This window comes from Pongo pygmaeus, chromosome 14 (assembly GCF_028885625.2).
Source record: "Pongo pygmaeus isolate AG05252 chromosome 14, NHGRI_mPonPyg2-v2.0_pri, whole genome shotgun sequence".
Lineage (NCBI taxonomy): Eukaryota > Metazoa > Chordata > Mammalia > Primates > Hominidae > Pongo > Pongo pygmaeus.
Window position 1 is genome coordinate 54,633,089 of NC_072387.2, and position 9,258 is coordinate 54,642,346.

Consider the following 9,258-nt stretch of genomic DNA (forward strand, 5'->3'; position numbering starts at 1 on the left):
TGGCCATACTGCCCAAGGTAATTTATAGATTCAATGCCATCCCCATCAAGCTACCAATGACTTTCTTCACAGAATTGGAAAAAACTACTTTAAAGTTCATATGGAACCAAAAAAGAGCCCACATCGCCAAGTCAATCCTAAGCCAAAAGAACAAAGCTGGAGGCATCACGCTACCTGACCTCAAACTATATTACAAGGCTACAGTAACCAAAACAGCATGGTACTGGTACCAAAACAGAGATATAGATCAATGGAACAGAACAGAGCCCTCAGAAATAACGCCACATATCTACAATTATCTGGTCTTTGACAAACCTGGGAAAAACAAGCAATGGGGAAAGGATTCCCTATTTAATAAATGGTGCTGGGAAAACTGGCTAGCCATATGTAGAAAGCTGAAACTGGATCCCTTCCTTACACCTTATACAAAAATTAATTCAAGATGGATTAAAGACTTAAACGTTAGACCTAAAACCATAAAAACCCTAGAAGAAAACCTAGGCATTACCATTCAGAACATAGGCATGGGCAAGGACTTCATGTGTAAAACACCAAAAGCAATGGCAACAAAAGCCAAAATTGACAAATGGGATCTAATTAAACTAAAGAGCTTCTGCACAGCAAAAGAAATTACCATCAGAGTGAACAGGCAACCTACAAAATGGGAGAAAATTTTCGCAACCTACTCATCTGACGAAGGGCTAATATCCAGAATCTACAATGAACTCCAACAAATTTACAAGAAAAAAACAAACAACCCCATCAGAAAGTGGGCGAAGGATATGAACAGACACTTCTCAAAAGAAGACATTTATGCAGCCAAAAGACACATGAAAAAATGCTCATCATCACTGGCCATCAGAGAAATGCAAATCAAAACCACAATGAGATACCATCTCACACCAGTTAGAATGGCAATCATTAAAAAGTCAGGAAACAACAGGTGCTGGAGAGGATGTGGAGAAATAGGAACACTTTTACACTGTTGGTGGGACTGTAAACTAGTTCAACCCTTGTGGAAGTCAGTGTGGCGATTCCTCAGGGATCTAGAACTAGAAATACCATTTGACCCAGCCATCCCATTACTGGGTATATACCCAAAGGACTATAAATCATGCTGCCATAAAGACACACGCACACGTATGTTTATCGTGGCACTATTCACAATAGCAAAGACTTGGAACCAACCCAAATGTCCAACAATGATAGACTGGATTAAGAAAATGTGGCACATATAGACCATGGAATACTATGCAGCCATAAAAAATGATGAGTTCATGTCCTTTGTAGGGACATGGATGAAACTGGAAATCATCATTCTCAGTAAACTATCACAAGGACAAAAAACCAAACACTGCATATTCTCACTCATAGATGGGAACTGAACAATGAGAACACATGCACACAGGAAGGGGAACATCACACAATGGGGACTGTTGTGGGGTGGGGGGAGGGGGGAGGGATAGCATTAGGAGATATACCTAATGCTAAATGACGAGTTAATGGGTGCAGCACACCAGCATGGCACATGTATACATATGTAACTAACCTGCACATTGTGCACATGTACCCTAAAACTTAAAGTATAATAGTAATAATAATAATAATAATAATAATAATAAAATAAAGAAGTAGGAAGGTAAAAGTAGTAAAAGCATATTTGTTATTTAAAGATTGCCATCCTAAGAAAAAAAAAAAAAAAGAAAGAAAGAAACAATGTGGCTGGGCCTGGTGGCTCACATCTGCAAACCCAGCATTTTGGGAGGCCGAGGCGGATGGATCGCCTGAGGTCAGGAGTTCGAGACCAGCCTGGCCAACATGATGAAACCCTATCTCTACTAAAAACACAAAAATTAGCCGGGCGTGGTGGCGGGCTCCTGTAATCCCAGCTACTCAGGAAGCTGAGGCAGGAGAATTGCTTGAACCCAGGAGGTGGAGGTTGCAGTAAGCTAAGATCATGCCACTGTCCTCCAGCCTGAGAGACAGAATAAGACTCTGTCAAAAGAGAGAGAGAGAGAGAGAAAGGAAGGAAGGAAGGAAGGAAGGAAGAAGGAAGGAAGGAAGGAAGGAAGGAAGGAAGGAAGGAAGGAAGGAAAGAAGGAAGGAAGGAAGGAAGGAAGGAAGGAAGGAAGGAAGGAAGGAAGGAAGGAAGGGAGGAAGGAAATTCCACACAAAATCTTCTCAAAAAATGAAAGAAGAGGAAATATTTCTCAACTCATTTCATGAAGTCTACATTACCCTGGCATGACACCAAAGCTTGATAAAGACATTTAAATAAGGAAAGTATAAACTAATGTCCCTCTTATATATAGATGCAAAAATGCTTAACATTTTAACAAATTTAATTTAGTAATATAGCCAAAGAATAATACACTATGGTCAAGTAAGTTTTTTCACAAGAATGCAATGTTTGTTTAATATTCAAAAACCAATTAATGCAATTCACCATGTTAGCAGATTAAATTTAAAAGCCCATCTGAATTAAAAGCATTTAACAAAATTCAATATTCATTTACAATAAAACCCCTCAGCAAGTCAGAAATAGTAGGGAAATTCCTCAATCTGAAAGGAAGCATCTATGAAAAGCTTACAGCCATCATCAAACTTAATGGTGAGAGGCTAAATGCTTTTTCTGAAAGGTCACTAACAAAGCAAATGTGCCCACTCTCACTACTTCTATTCAACTTTAAATTGAAGATCTTAGCCAGTGCACACCGGCAAGAAAAAAAAGGCATCTAGACTGGAAAGAAATAAGTAAACCTGTCTTTTAATCACAAATGACAGTATCACTTACATAGAAAATCTCAAGGAATATCCCAAAAAATTACTAGGATCGAACTAATGAGTTTAGCAAATTTGCAGGAGACAAGATCAGTATGCAAAAATCAGTTGATTGGTTGTATTGTCATATAACAACAATAATCAATTGAAAATAAAGATTAAAATGCCATCAAAAGTGTGAACTTTTTAGGGGAAATATTTTTAAAAGTACAAGAGAAAAACTGGCTGAGAGAAATTAAGATCTAAGTAAAAGAAGAAATACACCATTTTCATCGATCAGAAGACAATTTTGTTAGGATGACAATTCTCCCCACATTGATCTATAGACTCAACATAATCCTAGTCAAAATTCAACTGAGCATTTTTATAGAAATTTGAAAACTTATTCTAAATTTTTGTCGGGAAACCATCCTCCATGTGTCTCTTGTACTGCTTGCTACACATCTTACTTAGAAGGCTAAGAAACCAGGCCCTGATCATTTCTTATCATGTTTGTTTCTTACAGTTGTGTTTGCAGAGAGCAACTTTGAGGTATGAGATAATGTTTCACTCTGGGACAAAGAACAGGCTTTCTTACAGCTTGATATAAAAGAGATGAATTCCCCAAGTCCAGTGTACCTCTTCTGCAATGCAACCAATTGCATGTATAGACATCCATCTGGGCCCATGTCACATCACCCCATGGGTCTTGGGGATGGGGAGCAAGGGAAACTGATGTGGATGATAATGCTCATAATGCTTACCATGCCATGGGTAATAGAGTTCTTTGCCATAGGCCTAGGATTCTTGAGGGTTTGTTTTTTTTTTCCAGCATCCATGAAACAGTAGTAATAGGCTAACTTGTTAGCTTCCAAGTAGAGTAAAATCAAATCCCTGATACAACAGTTAATTCAAAGTTCCTAAAGTAGCTAAAAATATTTTTTTAAGTTGAGGCACTTGAATATTCTGGTTATGAAGCTATAATAATTAAGACAATATGGCATTGGCATGAGAATAGAGTCCAGAAATAGCAATCAATGGAACAGAATAGAGAGTCCAGAAATAGACCCGTACAAATAAAATTAACTGATTTTCAACAATGTTATCAAGATAATTCAATGGGGGAAAGGATATTTTTAGCAAATGGTGCTGAAAACATATGATATCCATGTGCAAAAGAAATCATCTGGAGCCATACTTTAAACCTTATAAAGAATTCAAGATGGATCTCAGACCTAATGGTAAGAGCTAAAACAATAAAATTTCTAGAAGAAAACAGAAAATTTTTGTGACCTTGAGTTAGGCAAAGAATTTTTAGGTAGGACACAAAAAGCACAAATCACAGGTGAAAAATTGAAAAATTGGAATTTACCATTAAAAGCATCTTGTTCTTTAAAAGACACTGTTAAGAAAATAAGTATATGAGCCATGGGATGGGAGAAAATAATTGCAAAACACATATCAGGTAAGGGACTTGTATCCAAAATATGTAAAGAACACCTATGAATTAAGACTAAGAAGACAACCCAATATAAAGTGTGCAGAAGATTATACAGATACTTTACCAAATATACAAATGGCCAGTAAGCACATGTTCAACATCATTAGCTATTAGGGAAAATGCAAATTAAAACCACAATTTGCTACTACACTTTCCTGGAATAACTAAAATGAAAAAGTCTGAGAATACGAAGTGATGGTGAGAATGTGGAGCAACTCGAATGCCCATATATTGCTTGTGGGGTTGCAAAATGGTACAACCACTTTGAAAAACAGTCTGGCAATTTCTCATGAAGTTAAACATGTACTTACCATATATCCCAGTAATTCTATTTCTGGATATTTGCCTAATATAAAAACATTTGTCTACAGAAAGACCTGAGTGTCATAGCAGCTGAATGCTCAATAAGCTGAATGTTTATGGCAACTTTATTCATAACAATAAAAAAAAAAACTTGAAACAATCCAAATGACCATCAATTGGGGAGGGGATAAACAAATTGTGGTGCATTCATACAATGACATGCTACTCAAGAGTGAAAAGGACAAGACCATGGATACAAGCAACAAGGTGGAAAAACCTCAAAAGCATGATGCCAATAAAACTAGCTAGTGCTAAAAGATTTATATTGTATGGCTCCATCTATATGGCACCCTACAAAAGGCAAAACTACAGAGACAGAAAATAGGTTGGTTTTTGCCAGAGAGTAGAAATGGTGAAAGAGGATTAACCTTTGAAAAGGTACAGCAGAATTGTTTAGGAGTGGTGGAAGTATTCTATATTTTGATTGTGGTGGTAGGTACACAACTGTATCCTGCTAAAATTCCTCAGATTTAACACTTAAAAGTTGAATTTTGTTGTACGTACAAATAGAGAATGGAAGAACAAAAGAATGAGGAAAGGAAGCAAGGAAGGAAGGAAGAAAGGGTGGGAGGGAGGAAGAAAGGAAGGGAGGGAAAGACAAATTTCTTCTCATTCTTTATCCCTCTTTGAGATGCCTCTCTGTGGATCCTGGCACCTCTACTTGGGAGCGAAAAGAACACAGAAGTTGGAGCCGACGGATCCCATGCCTAGCTGGGTAATCAGGCAAATCTCAGCCTCTGGAAATGCAGCTTCTTCTGTAACCTACCTCAGAGGGCTGTTGTGAGGATTGAATGGGGTAACATTTAAACTAACTGGCAAAAGCAGGTGCTCAATATATTAAAATTCACATGAAAAAGATAAACCAGGAAGGGAGTTGGCAGAGACTACTGTGTTCTCTGCAGGAGGCTTATCTAGTTCATCAGGACCTTGGGAACAGCTAGTCTTCCTCTGCTGCATTCTGAGAGTTAGGTGATGAGTCACCACCTCAAAAGGCCATCTAGTTCTGGCCGATCTATCTGATTGAATTGTGGACCCTAGGACCCAGCAAACTTGTTCTCCAGTCAATTTAGAAGAATGAGTAGCAAAAATAACATGGCAAGTATTTCTTGAAGAGCCCTAACCCTCTGTCCTTATTAGTCTACCCTGTGAGGAGTGGCCTGCCTTGACTTTCTGTCAAACTGGAGCAGCCTGAGACTAAGGGCAAATGCCCTGTTTGCCTTGGCCGGCCACAACTTGGATATGCAGGTCAGGCTTATTGTTAGGGAAGCTCTGAGAGTCAATTAATTTGATGCCTTTTTAATATGAGTTCAGGTGCAGCTCCATTTATAAGTTTTTCTTTCAAAATCATTCAGCCATTAAAGCTGCATAATCTTGGAAGGTTTTGAAGACACATAATTGGTAAATGTTTTTCCCCTTCACACATTATCTCTCATGTTTATTCATGAAAAGTGAACCAATCTTATAATTTAAACAGTGTCTTGGGGTATCGGGCCTCTTGTATTTCCAAGGGGGAGGAAAGATGAGGCTATCCCAGAAGCCATTTAAAAAGGGGATTTGAGGCCTGAACGCAGAGAACTCAATCCCAGGTACTAATGACCTTGCTTTGGCTTGCAAGACTGAGCCTGAGGCCTGTGGCACTAAGAGGGTTACCGGGTACCCAGACAGGCGAATGCCTGTTGATTGGATGGCTAAATTGTGAAGAAAGCAAAGCTTACCTGTGCAACATGTCCATGCCTTCATTCCTACTTTCTGAATCAACAGTGCCTTTTATTGTTCTGCCCAATTGCTAAGATGTTCCACCTGTGCCTGCTCTTTGGAGCAGTACTCCAGGCTATAGACCAACATTTCTCAAACCTGGCTGCACATTAGAGTCATCTGGGGTTCTTTTAAAAACCGAGCTGCCTTGGCTGCACATCTAATCAATTATATCAGACTCTTGTAGGGAGAAGTATAGGCATCAGCATTGATTAAATCTCCTGAGATAATTCCAATGTGCAGTCAGGATTGAGAACAGCTGGTCTACACCAGTTCCTCTTGAATTATGGTCTGTAAGTCACAGGCTGCAGAATCTCCCTGGATGTTTGTGGAAAATGCAGATTGCTGGGTTCACCAGCCCTATAAGCACTGAGTCTCAAGGTGAGATCTGGAAAATGTGTTTTAATAAGCTTCCCAGGTGATTCCTAAGCTTTTTACAAGTCCCCCTGCTTCTTATGATATGGCCATTCTTGCTTCCCATCAGTTATCCTAGGCTTTCAGTTCCTCAAAGATATCAAGTTTCATTCATCCTCAGGACCATTGCATATGATAGTCACTCTACTTGGAAGACATTTTCCTCTTTCTCCTTGTTATTAGGCATTTGGCAGAGTTAACAATGATGATATTGTAACCCCAGAAAGTCATTGCAAAGTGCGTGCTTTGGGAGTTAAGAGTAGACACTGGAGGGCCTCGGAATAGTAATGGTTTACTATTTAATAAGTTCCCTAACTGCCACTGGAAGTCATAGAGAGATTGCTCCAGGGATGGTGGGAGAAAAGCCAGTTTGACAGGCAGTGGAGGGATAAGAGGGAAGACTTGAGTGACATGACACAAACTGGGTCAGATCCATTAAAGAGGCAGCCCTGGGCAGCTGGCAAGAGATCGTGTCAAGAGACACCATGCAGGTGCCAGCAGGACCAGAAGATCAGGTTCTTAGTGCGAGTGCCACCTGGAAGAGGGAAACCAAGGGAAGGGGCACAGCAAAGGGCAAAGCTGGGTGGTGGAGGATGTATCCAAACAGAGGGAAGAGCCACTCTGGCCATATCAAGTGAATACTGATGATCGGGAAACGTTCGTGGAAAGTTATTTCACTCTCTCGAGTCCAGTGTAAGTGAGAAAGTGTAATTTAATTTTGAAGAGTCTAATTTAACCTTCCATCAACTGTAGATCTTTTAACGAGACATTTATTCCTCTAGGACAGCGTTTCTCAAACTTTAATGTGCATAGGAATCTTATTAAAATGCAGATTCTGATTCAGTACGTCTGGGGTAAGGGCTGAGATTCAGCATTTCTAACCGGCTCCTAGATGCCCCTGGTCTGAGCACTACACTTAGAGGAAGGAGGTTTGAACATTGCGACTTATAACAGTGGACCCATGGTGTAGACAAGTCCAGAAATTACTGCTGAATCAACAGTTTTTATGTTAGCTTCCATATACCTTTAGAATTAAGTGTTTGTGTGCATTCTAATTCTCTAAATGATGTATATTAGATTTCCATTAACCAAAATATATGTTTAAGTGGAACTCTCCGATTCCAACTTGCCAGATAACATAAAAAATTCCTGTCATTTTACTGACCTGTCTCTGAGTTGTTAATGGTGACATACCGGGCAATGACTAGGTTACCTCTTTTTGTCCCTGACCTAAGGTGGGTTATTAAATATATGTAGATGTTAGGCATGAGAAAACATTTACACAGTTTTCTTTTTGTCACTCATTCACAGGCTCAGTTGGTAAACTGTCTTTCAGAAATAGGGAGAAAGCATACTCAGTAAGAGCCCTCTTTGACAGCTTAAAATTTAATTACAGGAATTTTATTAGGAAATTTTCAAAGTGACTAGATTTCATAAGAGGATCGGTCAATGCCTCTAACTTGTTCTGAGCATCAGCTCTGCTTTCTGGATCATGAAATTGGCAGGAACGTATTGGGCAAAACAATGCCAAGTTCACCAAGATAGCACTGCTGGCGTTTACTGCAAGCCCATGTGCACACTGGGTGGGACAAAGAACAGAGGTCAGTGACAACAGGCATAGTATATGTAAGGAAGGTGGGCTCAGGGCTCATCCCAAGGACTGAGAGCACATGGAAATGTCCCGTGCATTAAGCCTCAGTCTGAAATAGGCTGGTCTAAGGCAGGCTAAGAGTTTACCCAGTCTTTACAATGGAGATCACAACTGTGCTCCCAGGGACAGACTAGGGCTGTGTGTGTGTGTGTGTGTGTGTGTGTGTGTGAATGTGAGTCTAGGTGAACAAAATCACTAAGTTGACTGATACTTTAAAAGGTCATTTAATCCAATGCATTGCATCAGACCAACCCTAATGTCATAATTTCCAGACAGGAATCCATTCTATTCTAAATACTCCGCAGGTAGGTCTATTTCACAACTTATCTCACAATTACCTCTTTCTGTTCAGCATTTCCTACATTCAGGAAACATTTGTTTATGACTAATATAAATCAATTTTTTAAAAGTTACGAAACTCTTACTAAAAATCTAGAAATGTGCCTGGTTCCGTAGGGAACAACAGCATGAGTAAGGCCCCATTCCTGCCCACTTCTCATTCATCACAACTGAATTCTTCCAAAAACTTTTGTTGATCCTTTACTCAGAATTAATTTTTTCCCTGAGCTCCTGTGATATTTAATTTAGAAATTTGTTGTCGCATTGATCACATTCTGCTTTTTATTGTGGTTTATGTGTGCATGCATGCTGGGTAACATGCTTCTTTAGACATAAAACAGAGAAGTTTGGATTGGCTAGAGCATCTGTCCCAGCTTAGGGTTTTTAATAAACTAATTTGAGGAAACTTAAGAGGATCCATGTCTGACTACCCAATGTGCTATATTTTTGCTAGAGCAGGAACTTGATAAGTACC